Source organism: Pinus tabuliformis, chromosome 4_1, assembly GCF_031772625.1.
Source record: "Pinus tabuliformis cultivar Carrire ecotype Pingquan chromosome 4_1, CPIR1, whole genome shotgun sequence".
Lineage (NCBI taxonomy): Eukaryota > Viridiplantae > Streptophyta > Pinopsida > Pinales > Pinaceae > Pinus > Pinus tabuliformis.
The window spans coordinates 176590353-176605942 of record NC_142303.1 but is presented as its reverse complement, the minus strand read 5'-3'; positions in this window follow the sequence as shown (position 1 = coordinate 176605942).

Genomic DNA, 15590 nt, shown 5'->3' with positions numbered 1-15590 from the left:
AAGTGACCCTCTAAGTGAAAGGTAATAGTACCACCCAGGAAGAGACACACAAGAACCAGAATGATCCATCTAACATCTAGTGGAATAGTCCACAACAGATGTGACGGTTGTTACAACCAAAAAACAAGGAAATATTTGTCTAGTATCCCGCGGAATAGTCCACAAGGATGGGACAAAAATAACAACCATTACAACACATTCTCAATAAGATAAGCACTAAAATAACCAAAATAGTTCAACTATCTTAGCACATGTGAAAGAAAACATGAAATACAAACATCCATAGAATAGTCTTACAAAAATTCATAGTCCATGCATGAAGAATGTGCTAGCCTTAAAATACTTTTGTTATTAAGAAAAAGTTTCAAGACATATGTTTACAATGTACATCACTAGCCCTAGTAGTGGGACATTGGAGCCACTCCTTTCTCCTCAAAAAAATAGATGATCTCTCTAATGCCTTGCGAGAGGAGCCAAGGTGAAAATTCCTTTGCTCATACAATGAGGGGGTATATATAACCAAGGGGTGATACTTCCCCCTTGTGTCTCTTTGGCTACCGTCATGAATGTTCAACTTCCTATGAATTTTCAACTTAAATGACTCTTCATATTCATGTGTGTCCTTTGGACTTCCACTTTACAATACATTTGGATAAAATACACAGTTCAACAATAGTGATGTGGCATATGACTACTAATGACATGACACTGAGTACATGGACTACTTGATGATGTGGAAATGTCAAGTCATTATTGTTGCAGACTGCTAGACGTATTCTTGGATATGATTTTTCTTCTCCCCCGCATGGCTTAGTAATGTAGAGTCTTCAATGATCTTAATTCTTGAATGGTAGTTACAAAATTGTGTCCCTTTTCTTCCTCTTGATAGATCCACTTGTGATTTCAACTGCACGAGAGTCTTTATGCATGCTTCCCTCCTCATTCTCCTTCTTTATCATCTCGCCATGACTTGATAATGTACATGCTTCTGCAATTCACTCATGACAAGACGACATAAATCTGAAAACCCCCTAGTCTAACATGATGAATTATTGTCCACGAATTGAGCCTGGGATAAGTCACAAGATGGGAGAAAGGGCTCAGTGACTATGCATTATGCAGTTCCAATAGATAGGGGGAGATGTTGGTCACTAAGACTACGCAATGCGTAGCTCAGGCTAGACAAGTAGATATTTCTGCACAATCCTCATTGAGGGGAAACATTGTGCAGTGCCCACTGAGGGACAAAATTGTGCAGTTCAAGTAGGCAGTGGAGGCTACGGGATGGAGCCCTGGGAGGACAAACTGCACAGTTTCAGTAGGCAAGGGGGACTGGGCAATTGGGAGCCTTGAAGGGAAAAAATACGTAATTTCTGGGGACAATGGGCTCCAGATAATGGAAGGACATTGGAGGAAGAACTTGAGCAGTTTTGGAGGCTAAGTAAGGTTGGGCTTTCTATGCACTGTGAAATTCTAGGAGGCAAGGAAAATTCTTTAGGGTTGAAGATGTGAAGTGCACAATTCAAGGTAAAATGGGAAGCACAACTACACAATTATAGAGGTCACGAGAGGTTTTTGGACTTAGGAATTGCATAGAACAACAACCCTGAAGGGCAGGGACTATGCACTATGTAGTTGGAGGCAGCAGGGTCACATCCAAGAGGGCTAAGACTACACAATGCATAGCTTAGTCGGGGCCCTATGAAGCTAAGTTTCCCAGTCGGAAACATTTTCCAAAAATGGCTAAGTGTGGGAAGAGAGATGGATTCGTGATGAACTTGAACTGTGATCACACACTTAGCATACTTTGAAAACATGACAACATAGATCGTTGGAACACACAAGCAAAGCATTCCCTCTGTGTGACTGCCTCATGACAAGTTATGTGTTAGGGTCCCACCCTAACCCCCTTATTTATGTCATGGGATCGCGTCATAGTCTAGAGTCAATAAAGCCCATATTAATATTTGTAAGTGGTTAACCCGCAATCAATGACGGGACCACAGTTAGTTGCAAATGGGCAGTAGTATTAGATAGATGGTATTAATAAAACCCACGGTATTGGCCCGTGGTATTGCATGTATGAGTCATATATAAAGGATAGAGACTCCCTGCGAGGAGTATCGTGTCTTGTTTTTGTAATCGAGCTCTGCTCTATTGGAGGTTGCCCCCTCGAAGAGCCTATGAACATTTCTCTCTGAATAATAAAATCATTGCTATTCTGTGTTCTGGGTATCTTTTCTTCGCATATTTTGTGTTTGGGTATTACTTTGGAGGTTAAGAGCATAACAAGTGGTATCAGAGCACTTTCCAGGGCTCGGTGGGATATCCAATTTTTAGCAAAAAAAAATTTTTGGCTAGAGACGTGTTTCGGCGTCTTTAAACCATGGGATCTGTCGTTAAGCGCATAAACCTGCGGATTTGGGGAGGCATGCACGCAGGAAATACAAGAGGTGGTCACGTCTGTTGGACTCCCTTGTAACCCCTGTGGGTACCCCTTCGAGTAGTAGCACATTAGACAGAACCGCGAACGGACTGTCTTCCACGTACCCTCTGGGTATATAGGAAGCCCCCTAGGCTCCCTTGAAACCTCGCAATAGATAAAACTTCGGCCGTCTTGTGGCTACAGTACACCGAGAACAGCACTCGGAGAGATTACTCGCCCGTACGATAGGGTAGTCGGGTTGTACGGCTAAGGGTACGGTCGATCCTCATTAGTTAGTGCCCTGAAACATTGGATCGAGTACTACTGTCAGACCCTTATGTATATTGCGATCTGTAGCACCTGACACTCCTCAAGACCATAGTTCCCTTTCTATCGGGGGATCACACATCATCTATTCCAGATCAGCGGGTGCAAAGAAGTGCAGCAGCAGCAGACATCAGTGAGGCAGCTCCATCAGATCAGCAGCAGCAGTTGTTCCACCATTCAGATCTCTCAGATCCACCAGATTGGAGTAGTTGTGAAGGGTTCCTGTACCTGGATATACTTTTCGCAGGACTTTTGGCGGCATTGACATTTTGAGGATTTGGCGACTGCAGTATTGATCAGGAAGGAGTAAAACTCCGTTAGGAGTTTTCCAAAAAAAAAAAAAAGTCTGAGATCTTCCGGGGCGCTTATTGGTGATCTATCCCATCAGAATCAGGACGACGAGCTGAGCAAGGTGGTACCATTCAATTTCTTAGTAAAAAAATTTTAGGCGGTCCCAATTTTTCATCAGGTTGGTGTATGGTAGAAACTCGCGCTCAAGCGATGGCCAATGAAAGGATAGACAAAATTGAAGACCATGTGAACTCCATCCAAACTGCGGTGAACGAAATCCAACATGAGATTAAAGGAATAAGTATCCAGATACAGAATGCACTCTCGAAGGGCAAGGAGCCAGCCCACAAGGAGGCGTACAATGGCCATGAATACCATGAGGGTGAGTCTAGCCACTCTCCTCACGTCTGGCACACCCATCCACCACCCAGTCAGCGACCTCCCAAGTTGGATATGCATAAATTTGACGGTTCTCACACGTCCGCATGGCTAGCACAAATGGAGCAGTATTTCAAATTGAATCATATCATAGATGAGGGGACTACGCTTATGGTGGGCACCATGTACTTGGACAATGAACGATGGCAATGGGGGGAATGGCATCAGCGTTGCAATGGACATTTTCAGAATTGGGCCCAATTTGCCAAAGCTCTTCGAAATCGCTTTGAACAGGAAGACTCTTTTTTGGGGCGTCTCACTAAGCTCCGACAGACGGGTACAGTGGAGGAATATATTACCGCTTTTGAAGCCTTAGCCTTCCGCACTAAGGGTCTCACAGATGAGTTCTACATGGAATGCTTTATCAACGGTCTTAAAGAAGCCATCAAAGCTCAGGTTCTACTCCACCACCCTCCCACGTGGATAGAGGCTTTCCAGGTAGCTCGTAAGGTGGAACGTGCATTAACAGCCCAATCCAGTCGCCCCAACTTCCCCGCTAAAGGTCGTCCCCCACAGGCTCCCAACACGACTCAGACACTTAAGATTCAAAAGGTGTCACCTGCGGAAATGGCCGAAAGAAGGAAGCAAGGACTATGTTACTACTGTGATGAAAAATATTCCCCGGGTCATAAATGCAAGGAGCCCAAGTTTCTTCAAATAGATGCCACTGACTACAGCTCCACCGAGGAAGATCCACCACTTGAGGAACCGGAGGCGATCGAAGAAGATAACCAAAAGGAGATTGTATCTGATGAACCAATTATTTCGCTAAATGCATTGGCAGGAATTTCTTCCCCTCAAACTCTAGAAATCAAGGGTTTTCTTAAACATCACCCAGTAGCAGTCTTGATTGATAGTGGAAGTACCCATAATTTCATCCATCAAAAGATTGCTGAAGTAGCACATTGTTTTTTCCAGGCAGTTTCTAACTTCCAAGTCCAAATTGCAGATGGGGTCACAATGAAATGTGAAGGTCGCTGTGAAAATGTCAAACTTCAAATGGGGGATTATCAGTTGAAAACCCACATGTTTGCAATACACATGGGGGGTTGCGACATTGTCCTAGGCGCGGAATGGCTCCGCACTCTTGGGCCAATCACAATGGATTTCCAGGAGTTGTATATGAGTTTTAAGCAAAACAACTCCACACATACCTTCCGTGGACTACAGGCGGGAGCCCACTCTATCACCAGCTCGCATAGGATGGAAAAATTGTTAAAAAAAGGGCCATCATGGAGTGGTAGCTCAATTTAATGCCATCTAGGTAGTCGAAACCATGTCTCTGCCAATTCATCCTGAGATGCAACAGATTTTAAATAAACATCGGACGGTCTTTGACAAGCCTCATGAGCTTCCACCCTCGCGAGGGGAACATGATCATAGCATCACATTGGTTCTAGGGGCCCAACCCCCAAATGTGTGGCCATACAGATATCCGTTCACCCAAAAGAATGAAATAGAAAAAATCATCAAGGAATTGTTGGAAGCAGGTGTCATTCGTCCCAGCATTCATCCTTATTCATCCCCAGTGGTCATGGTCCTCAAGAAAGATGGGGAGTGGCGGATGTGTCCCGAATTCAGGGCCCTCAATAAGTTGACAGTCAAAGATAAATTTCCCATCCCGGTGGTTGACGATTTGCTGGACGAACTCAATGGGGCTCAATTCTTCACTAAGTTGGATCTTCGCTCAGGCTACCACCAAATTCGCATGAAGGAAGTCGACATTCCCAAGACGGCTTTCAGAACTCATGAAGGCCATTATGAGTTCCTGTTCATGCCATTTGGTCTCTGTAATGCCCCCTCTACTTTTCAAAGCCTTATGAATCACCTCCTCAAACCATATCTCAGAAAATTTGTCCTTGTCTTCTTCGATGACATCCTCATCTATAGTGGCACTTGGGCGGCACATCTTCAGCATGTAGATCTACTCTTGCAACTACTCCGCAAGAATAAATTATTTGTCAAGATGTCTAAGTGTTCGTTTGGCATGGAAGAAGTTAAGTATTTGGGCCACATTGTGGGGCGTGAAGGTGTCAAGGTGGACCCCAAAAAGATCCAGGCAATGCAAGAATGGCCTCAACCTAAGACCTTGAAAAGATTGAGAGGATTTTTGGGTCTCACAGGCTATTATCGTAAATTTGTCCGCAACTATGGCCGCATAGCGAAGCCCCTCACTCAACTCCTAAAGAAAATTTCCTTCTTCTGGAACGAGGAAGCACAACAGGCATTTACCGCTCTCAAAAACGCCATGTGTTCCACTCCTGTCTTAGCACTACCTGACTTCACCAAATCCTTTGTCATTGAATGTGATGCTTCGGGTACAGGTATTGGAGCGGTCTTAATGCAGGAAGTGTGACCATTGGCCTTCACCAGCCAACAACTCAGTGGGAGGAATCTGGGCCAATCTACCTACGAGAAGGAAATGATGGCCATCTTACATGCAGTCGAGACCTGGCGACCTTACTTGTTGGGGCGACGTTTCCAAATCCGCACAGATCATCACAGTTTTAAATATTTTTTGGAGCAACGCCTATCTTCCCCACAACAAAATAAATGGTTAGCGAAAATGCTGGGATATGATTATGAGATCATTTACAAGAAAGGGAAAGACAACAGTGTAGCAGATGCATTGTCACGCCAATTTGAGGAGGAAAGTACTCTGCTCGCAATTTCCCTCCCCATTCCAGACTGGATTGAAGAGGCTCGCAGGGAATGGTTTTCACACCCCGGGCTCTCCCAACTCATTTCTCAATTGCAGGTAGATCCTAATTCCAGCAAGGGCTACTCGTGGCAGAATGATATTCTTCGCTACAAGGACAGAGTCGTAATATCACCAACATCCACCCTCAAAAGTCGCATTTTGGCAAAATTGCACTCATCTCCCATTGCAGGACATTCGGGCTTTCAGAAGACGTATGCTCGCACCAGAAGATCATTTTTTTGGACCGGCATGAAACAGGACATCCTTACTTTCGTAGCAGAATGTGACGTCTGTCAACGCCACAAAGGGGAAACCGTCAACACACCAGGCACATTACAACCATTGCCCATTCTGGCATCAATTTGGACGAAGGTTTCCATGGATTTCATTACAGGTCTTCCAAAGTCTGGGAACAATTCAGTCATCATGGTGGTTGTGGACCGACTGTTGAAGTATGCTCATTTCTGCGCCCTACCCCAACCATTTACACCAACTTTGGTTGCTCAAACTTTCATGGATCAGATCTTCAAATTGCATGGCATGCCCACTTCTATTGTGTCCGACCGCGACCCGATCTTCACCAATAATTTTTGGCAGGAACTCTTCAAAATACAAGGCACTCAACTCAAACTCAGTACTTCATATCATCCGCAAACAGATGGTCAAACCGAAGCCGTTAACAAATGTCTAGAAACCTACCTTAGGTTTTTCACTTCAGAAAAGCAACACCTTTGGGTACAGTGGTTACCTCTGGCTGAATGGTGGTATAACACCAACTATCATGCCACCACCAAAATGACTCCCTATGAAGCAGTCTATGGTCAACTTCCGCCTTCCCCTACTTCTTATCTCACGGGGTGCTCCAAAGTACAAGTCGTGGATCAAATCCTACAACATCGCGCAACCATGCTCGCCCATCTTCGCGAGAATCTTCATCAAGCTCAGAATCACATGAAGCAACAGGCTGACCAACATCGCTCAGAGCGCCAATTTCAAGAAGGGGATCAGGTCTTTTTGAGGCTGCAACCATATAAGCAAACATCACTCAAAGACAAGGGTTGTCAAAAGATCTCTCCGAAATTCTACGGACCATACCAAGTACTTCAGCGCATTGGAGAAGTGGCTTACAAGTTGGCTTTGCCACCTACAGCAAAAATCCACCCAGTTTTCCATGTATCGTGCCTCAAGAAAGTGATTGGGAACAATTGCCGAGTTCAAACCAGTCTACCTGAATTGGACGAAGAAGGGTCAATCTGGCTTCAACCTGAACAGATTCTAGACACAAGGGACAAGCACCTGCGCGGCCGCATGATTAAGGAAGTCCTCGTTAAATGGAAAGACACCTCTCCGGAAGATGCAACTTGGGAACCACCCACTATTCTTCAGAAGTTTCCGCAGCTTCAGCCTTGAGGATAAGGCTAGTTTTAAGGGGGAGGGCATGTTAGGGTCCCACCCTAACCCCCTTATTTATGTCATGGGATCACGTCATAGTCTAGAGTCAATAAAGCCCATATTAATATTTGTAAGTGGTTAACCCGCAATTAATGATGGGACCATAGTTAGTTGCAAATGGGCAGTAGTATTAGATAGATGCTATTAATAAAACCCACGGTATTGGCCCGTGGTATTGCATGTAGGATTCATATATAAAGGATAGAGACTCCCTGTGAGGAGTATCGTGTCTTGTTTTTGTAATCGAGCTCTGCTCTATTGGAGGTTGCCCCCTCGAAGAGGCCTGTGAACATTTCTCTCTGAATAATAAAATCATTGCTATTTTGTGTTCTGGGTATCTTTTCTTCGCATATTCTGTGTTCTGGGTATCTTTTCTTCGCATATTCTGTATTTGGGTATTACTTTGCAAGTTAAGAGCATAACATTATGACAAGTGCTACACTTAACATATACTTTAGGATGACCATGACGAAACTTGTGCGACAGTGTTCAAGACTTTGTGTATGAATGTGATAGATGCTTACATGGTTGGGACAACTCATATACACAAAGGTCAACCTTAGAAACCACCAGAAAAGGCTCACAAACATTGCATGACAATTAAATATTTCAAAAGACGACAATTAATCCAACATGCAAAAGGGGCCATGAGCTTAAGTGTATGCAACAATCAAGGAAAAGACCAAGGAAAGCTCCAAAATTTGGGTGCACGCGAAAATTTTGGAGGGTGTTGCAATAGCTACAACAGATTGGTAGGGTGCCCTCATACCTCACACAATGCACATGGTGGAGGTACCCTAGAAGAGGAATTAGTTGGGGTTTCGACCTTTTTACCTTTTCATTTCTCCTTCTTGGTGGTCCTTGTTGGCGTCACCATCGGCATAGTTCCTTGAGTTGTGGTTAAATGAATGCATGTTCTAGTTGGAGTGATTCATGGGTTTTTTTACATGGTATGCAGGGCCAAATGCCAAACAGGGATTGTGAGAGCCATGTTTGGAAAGGTAAATGTTGCAATTACTTTGTGTGATGCAAAATCGGGTGGGGGATATAGGAAAGGTGTCTGCGTTATGGCATATATTAAGAATGTTGACTCAGTGGTCCTAGAATTGGGTGTGTCCTAAATCAGTTCTTGAGACTGGGCAGTGTCTGATGAACTCATCATACATACCGAGATAGTTGATGTGGGTTGGATTAGGGGTGGGTCTCTTGGGTATGTGCCTAGGAGTGATGAAACTTTGAATAATCCTAGGCCTACTTCGGTGTAGGAAGAGATGGACTCATTGTGGGATGTTATGAGTGATAGCACACTGCTAGGAGTTGCGGTTGTCCATTTCTTGTAGTATGTGAGCTGATCTATTATGATGATATTTACCTCATGGGGAAACATCATGAAACAAAATATTGATGATGCTCATGCATTCATGGCATACATGTAGCTACGCCCAAGTAAGATATTGTAATCTAACTAGGCATCAAGGACTTCGATGTCTATGAGCATTTTTTTACCAGCAAGATCCACTAGGACATTTTGGAAAAGTTTGATGGGTGTGGAAGGGCGTTCGTCGTAAGCCCTTATTGTAATGGGAGAATTAGTAAGTTGAGGGGATCCTAGTTTCTACTAAAATGATTTTGACATAATACAAGTGGATGCCCCCTCATTTACGATGCATCTATGAATGGTGATGTTCTAGATAGTGACTGGTATTTGAAAAGCAATGATCAATGGGAGTCGTGTTGAGGCATTGTCCAAATCAAAGGCCATCAATCATGAATTAAAAGGGTCAATTACACCTAATGAGGAAAGTATGATTTTTTGTTAGTTTGGACATGTTTGTAATAACTCCAATGTTGACATAGCTAAGGGAGATTGTGCTAAATCATCAACGATACTATAACTAGCGGCTACCTTGGAGTTATGGGCATTACGTCATAATGGCCCTTTATCCATTCGTCGGATAAGTTTGATAGAGGTTCGAGGTACCGTTAAGAGTGGTGTAGCAATAATTTTAGATGATGTGGAGGGGTTTTCTTCTGGGGTAGTTCCATATTCCCTATTTCTTGTTTGCGGGATAATACCTTCATCAGCCATGAAAATGCCATGGTTGGCTTGGCTTTAAGAACTAACCCCGTTAAAGTTTTGGTACTAGTGAGAGGTGGTTTCATGTTGTGTGGCTACTACTCCCTAGTGCGGAAAAGGCGTATGCATTACTACAATTTGCTAGATATTGCCCCCTTTCCCTCTAACTTCTTGCATCTTTTGAAATTCTAGGATTTGGGGACAATGATGGGTGTAATGCCCAAATTCCCCACAAATAATACATGCATGGTTAGTTCAAAGACTAGCATTCTTACTTGGCTTTTTTGGTTTGTTGATACCATTATTTTGAGTTTGATTCTTATTGGGGGGATTACCCTGGAGTGGTGCACACGTAGGTTAGTTCTTTCTCCCCTACCGAGGTTCTCCCTTTGGTTTGTTCTCTCCTTTCTTCTTATTGGGATTTGGCAGATTAGCGATGTTGAGGCTTTCAAAAGGTTGTTGTTGGGTGTAAGAAGGTTGCATAAAAATAATCCCTACATTTGGAGGAGGAGGGGGTTAGTTTATTGAGGTACAGGGAAAGGGTAATAAATATTTTATTGTCTTGGGTTGATATATGGGTTTTGGAGGTTGACACAACCTATGTAGTGCGAGGAGGATATTTGTTACTCGATATAGTAGGGTATTGGTTCCCCGACCTGGGGGAGTTTTGGGGAGGCATGAGATGATTGGGATAATACACCGTGCTATTCATAATTTTAGTTCCACGTAGACCCCCAAAATACTGGAAATTGGGTGGTCCATTGTATACATTACTAGATTGGTTTTGGGAGATGACTCCAATGCAACCGTCAGCAGCATTTGATGCTCCTGGCTTGTCTTGGGTAAAAGGAAGCAGATGGGGAGAATTGGGCAAAACCATTTATAGGTATCCTAATAGAGTATAGATAAGCTCAAACTCTTGACATTTGGTGATAGCTTGTTCCTCTGTTTGAGGCATGGTTGTATCCAGCTATTTTTCAATTGGCGTCAAAAGAGATTTCAAAAATAAATCTAGGTGAAATTCTTTTGTTACATTGACTTTACAGAGATTACGACACTCGCCGCTCATGGATATGGTTTGAGATATGAGTGGATGTGGTTTGCTGAAAATGAATAAAAAAATTTAACCTAGTGTCATGTCACATTGGGAGTCAAAACAATGTGAGGAATGAATGAGCTAGGGATTCAAATGTGCAATGGGAACATACTGTCTCGGTCACATACCATTTCGCAGTAGGGCCAGTGAGGGTGTGTTGAAATAGCATCATAAAAAATAAGTCCTCAATGATATCATTGGATGAACACAACAAATGATAGTTCATGATGTGATTAGCAGGATCCTCTCCTTGCTTTCATTCAAATTTGGGAATATCTGAAAATAACTTGGTTGGCATAGGGGGCCAAGTTTGATCAAGGGTGATTGGATCATTGGTGAGCTTAGTTAAATCTGGTATAATCAAGGAATCAAGAAATGGGATCTTTATGTTATTTGCTACAATGTTATGACTTGGAGATGTAGCTTAAAAAATGTTCCCCTAAGAAGTAGTAGGTTTGCTTGGGAGAGTAGAATGTGGACTCCCTACGGGGGTAGTAGAAGGGGTTCCTTTATCAGGAGGTGTTCCCAACAAGGTTTCTCCTATAAAGGATGACCAAATTATAGTTGTTGTATGGTGTCTTCTATGCCTTAATGGAGAGAAGCTAGTTAAACCTCCCAGTAAAGGGGAAAGGTTTAGGATGTGATGAGAGAAATGGGTAACCCTTAGTTCCCCAATGGTGCCCTTTTGGGAGTGAATGTTACTTTATATGGTGAGACGGGAAATTGTATCAAAGAAAATGAACCACATACATAAGACAAAGGGAAAATTAAAAGGTTATTTTTCCTTTTAACTTTATGCTACGTGACCAATCAAATAAGAAAAAGGTTTTGTTTGTTTTTCATATGAAAAAAATCCTAAAAGACTTATTCGTCCTTTCCACTCTCAAAGTAATTGGGCCTTGCGAGGATTCTTATAGAAGGCTATTGGCAACACTTCCAACAACCAATAATCAAATAAGGTAATCGAGAGGATTTAGTGTTTCCCGTAGCTCCACCTATACAAAAATATGCCCTAAAAATTTGGCCACTAGGATACCTTCGTCCCATGGGGGCAGTCAAGTGTTGAGCTTCTTGGTAGTTAGCCCTCAGCATCGAGCACTATATGGGTCGGGTAGCCCCGTATAGGACCGCACACATTGCAACCTAAGCCTAACCCCTTTGAATCATGTTTCTGACATGCCCTGGTATTCTATTCCGTGGGATGATGAAGGACTTTAAGCACCCTATAAGACAACTTCTATGTTTTAGAATGTAAACAACCACGGCGACTTATGGGATGCCTACCCCCGTGGTCCTAACATGAACTATAAATTATTTTGTGACCCCTGTGGGGAATTTAGTGTGTTCAAGTGTTAGAATTACTTTTAAAGAGGCTTATTCACTTAGGGTGTGAAAATGTAAGCTTCAAAGAAACTAAGTATCAAGATTCTGAAAGGTGGATACAATTGGTCAAAAATTAAGATGAGCTTAGTGTGTGGAGTGGAAGTGTATGCAAGTGAACTTGTGAGGATACAAGAGTGTGAGGAAATGTGGATATGCAATTATCCTTTACAACTCCCCTAATTATGCTATGTTATGATTGTTCCTTGCAAGAAAATATGTTAAAAAATGCAACAAGAAAATCTCAGTTTGACTATTCCTTGGTCAAACTACTGAATATTCGAATTTCCACATTAGCAAAAATTTTGGAGATAGTTCACTGAGGTGACATGGCACTTGTCACTTAGTTAACTCAATTAATTCAAGTTGGAGAGATAGAGTTCAGATAAGCATGAGTGATTGCTAATTTTTACCAATCTAATTTAGTTATATTAAGTTGTGTTCAGTTAAACTAATTCTAACTATTGGAGGAACTAGTTGAAGGTCAATTGTGTAGTGTGACTTAATTCTAACTTAGTGATCATCCAGTTAACTGATCAATCAACCAAAAATAGCTAATGCATGCAGAGAATTAAATTTACCTAGTTGAGCTGTATATTCCAAGGTAATGTAACATCAAATATAGACTATTTTGAAGTGTACAGATGTTGCATGCAACTTGAGGAATTGCACAATCCAATTTGGAGAAACTCCTAATTAATAGGGGCCTAATTCCTCAAGGAATTGTGCAAGGAAATAGAGGCTCAAGCAGAGGAAGAAATTGACTAAGTCTGGGTCAGAGCTTCATAGTGAGTAGAGAGATAGGTTATTCACTTGCAGGGTGTGCTCAATTGAGCAAAGAAATTGTAATATGTCTCTATCCATCATATTAATGCAAGCATGCAGTGGGGTTTTTAGCAGATTACTTTCCCCAGGAAAAATATTATGTGCATGTGTGTTATTTCTCATTGCATGTTTCTAATTGATATTTTAAATTGTGAATTACTTTTTACAAAGTAGTAGAGTAGGTTTGTGTCTTGTCATTTTTATTAAAACTTCATGAGTAGTTTCAAATATACATTATAATTTCTACTTGGTGTCAGAGCATGATTCACATTAGAGCAGGAATATCAAAGTTGTTTCTTAGGAGGTTCGAATTCGTAGTTCAATGTAGCAGGATCTATTTTGAGTTGGGAAGATGAGCTTCAACGAGTTGAGGCTACAGTATGCCTTGGAAGGCAGCTCTAATTTCATTGCATGGAGGCGGTATTGGATGAGAACAGATTGCTAGAATACATCAAGATAGATATTGCAAGACCATTGGAAGTCAATGTCCAAAACCTAGCCCAACGGAAGAAATATGTAGACAAGGCTGTTGGGTCCCTATAATACTAGTGATTACCCCATTACTATTGTAGTTGCATCCCTTATTAATATTGTTGTGCCCCTGTTGTCCCCATATTGTTATTACTGCACCCCATAGAATCCCTCTATTGTTATTTTTGTGGCTTTATATTATTATGGTTAGGTCGGCTGGGTTATATTGTGACTCCTTAGACTACTATATATAGAAACGAGGTTTTGTCATTTGAATCATCAAAGAATTGTCCATTTATGTAATGTAAATGAGGTTGACCCCTCGAAGAGGCTGAATTTTAAGGTGTTGATCTATCTTTTCTATCTTTTTCTTGAGCTGGTTTCATAACATTTGGTATCAGAGGTTTGGATTCTAGGGTTTCGCTGCTCCAAACAGGTCATCGTGGCATTTTCACTATAATTTTTTTTTCTGCGACGTTTCAGAAGCTAAAAAAAAAAACCATTTGAGAATACATTGCATTGAAGCTTGGGTCAGAATTTTAGAGCTTTTCGCACTATATTTGTGGAGACATGATCTGAGGAAGTTAGTCTTTTTGCAGACTCCCGAATTACATTCCAAACAGGTGACCTGGGGAAAATCATCATAACTTTCTCTCTGAGCATTGGATTGAAATTTCATAAGAAGGTATAGAAAGAGAACGGACTGTAGTTTCTTTTATATATCTTTCAGAGCCAAAGGTCGAAACAGTGACTCATGACACGTCGTACAAGTTCGCTCTACTGAACTAGTCTATAATCAGGTCACTGTGGGATATTTCACATAACTCTTCCTTGGAGAATCCAATTTGGATCAGACTAGTGGCATTAGAAATAGGACTCAGAGGGCTACTGCAGGTCACAATTTCAGAACTGGATGATTTTAATGTACAGAGATACATCAGAGGCAATATCGACCTCCTACAAAGTGAAAAAAGGTGTGTAAATTCTTTTAAATTTTTGCTTAAGATTGGTTTGAAATTTATTTTGAAGGAATTCAAAGGGCATAGTAGAGAATTATTATTGGTAACTAATTCCCTGAGGAAAGAAAATGAAAACACCTAGTAAGGAACCTGAAAGCTCTAGCATGACTCATGAAGAAGAGGAAGAAATGCTACATGATATATCAAAATTACAAGAACAAGTGCAACAAATGTCACTCTCACAAAAGCTAATAGAAGCTAAGATAAAGGGCGTGGAAACTAAGATGGACGATTTGAAGATAGATTTGAAGACAGATTTGAAGAGAGACATAGCAGATTTGAAGACAGATTTGACAAATTTTCTACAACAAATACTTACTAAAGGTGAAAAGGTAGTAAAGGAAACTCATGACACGGACAAAAGAAATGTTAATCATGATATCATAGACTCTAATGTGGCATTGAAAACCCACCATATTCCAAAAATCGATACGAGGAAGTTTGATGGCAAGGATCCCGCAACATGGATATTATAGATGGAGCAATTTTTCGATCTCAATAATGTGCAAAACACACAAAAGGTACGTATTGCAACTTTATATTTGGAACCAAATCATTTTGTATGGTATCAATGGCTTTTCTCTCGTAAATAATTTATCACTTGGGTAGTTTTTACGGAAGAATTTATAGCACATTATGAGGATACAAAAAGCAACACTTTTTTAGCCAATTGATAAGTCTCAAACAAAATGGTTCAACAATGGAGCACATTGAGGAGTTCCAAAAATTGAACATAAGGGTAAAACATATTCTAGAGGAGCATAGGATTGATGTGTTCATAGGGTCTTTAAAGGATAATATCCAACATGATGTTCGCCTTTGGGAACCTGATTCATTAGAGAAGGCATTCAAGTTAGCAAGAAAAATGGAAAGAAAAATTATGGCAACCAGGAAGCATACCACTCACAACTATAAAGACGGAAGTGTTTTTGCCCCTAGTCTTCCACAACCTATAAGGTTGACACCACACAAATTGGAAGAAAAAATAGCAAAAGGGCTTTGTTACAGTTGTGATAGCAAATACACTAAAGGTCATAAGTGTGCTGAGAAGAAATTATTCTACATAGATTGTGAAGAGGAAGAAGAAA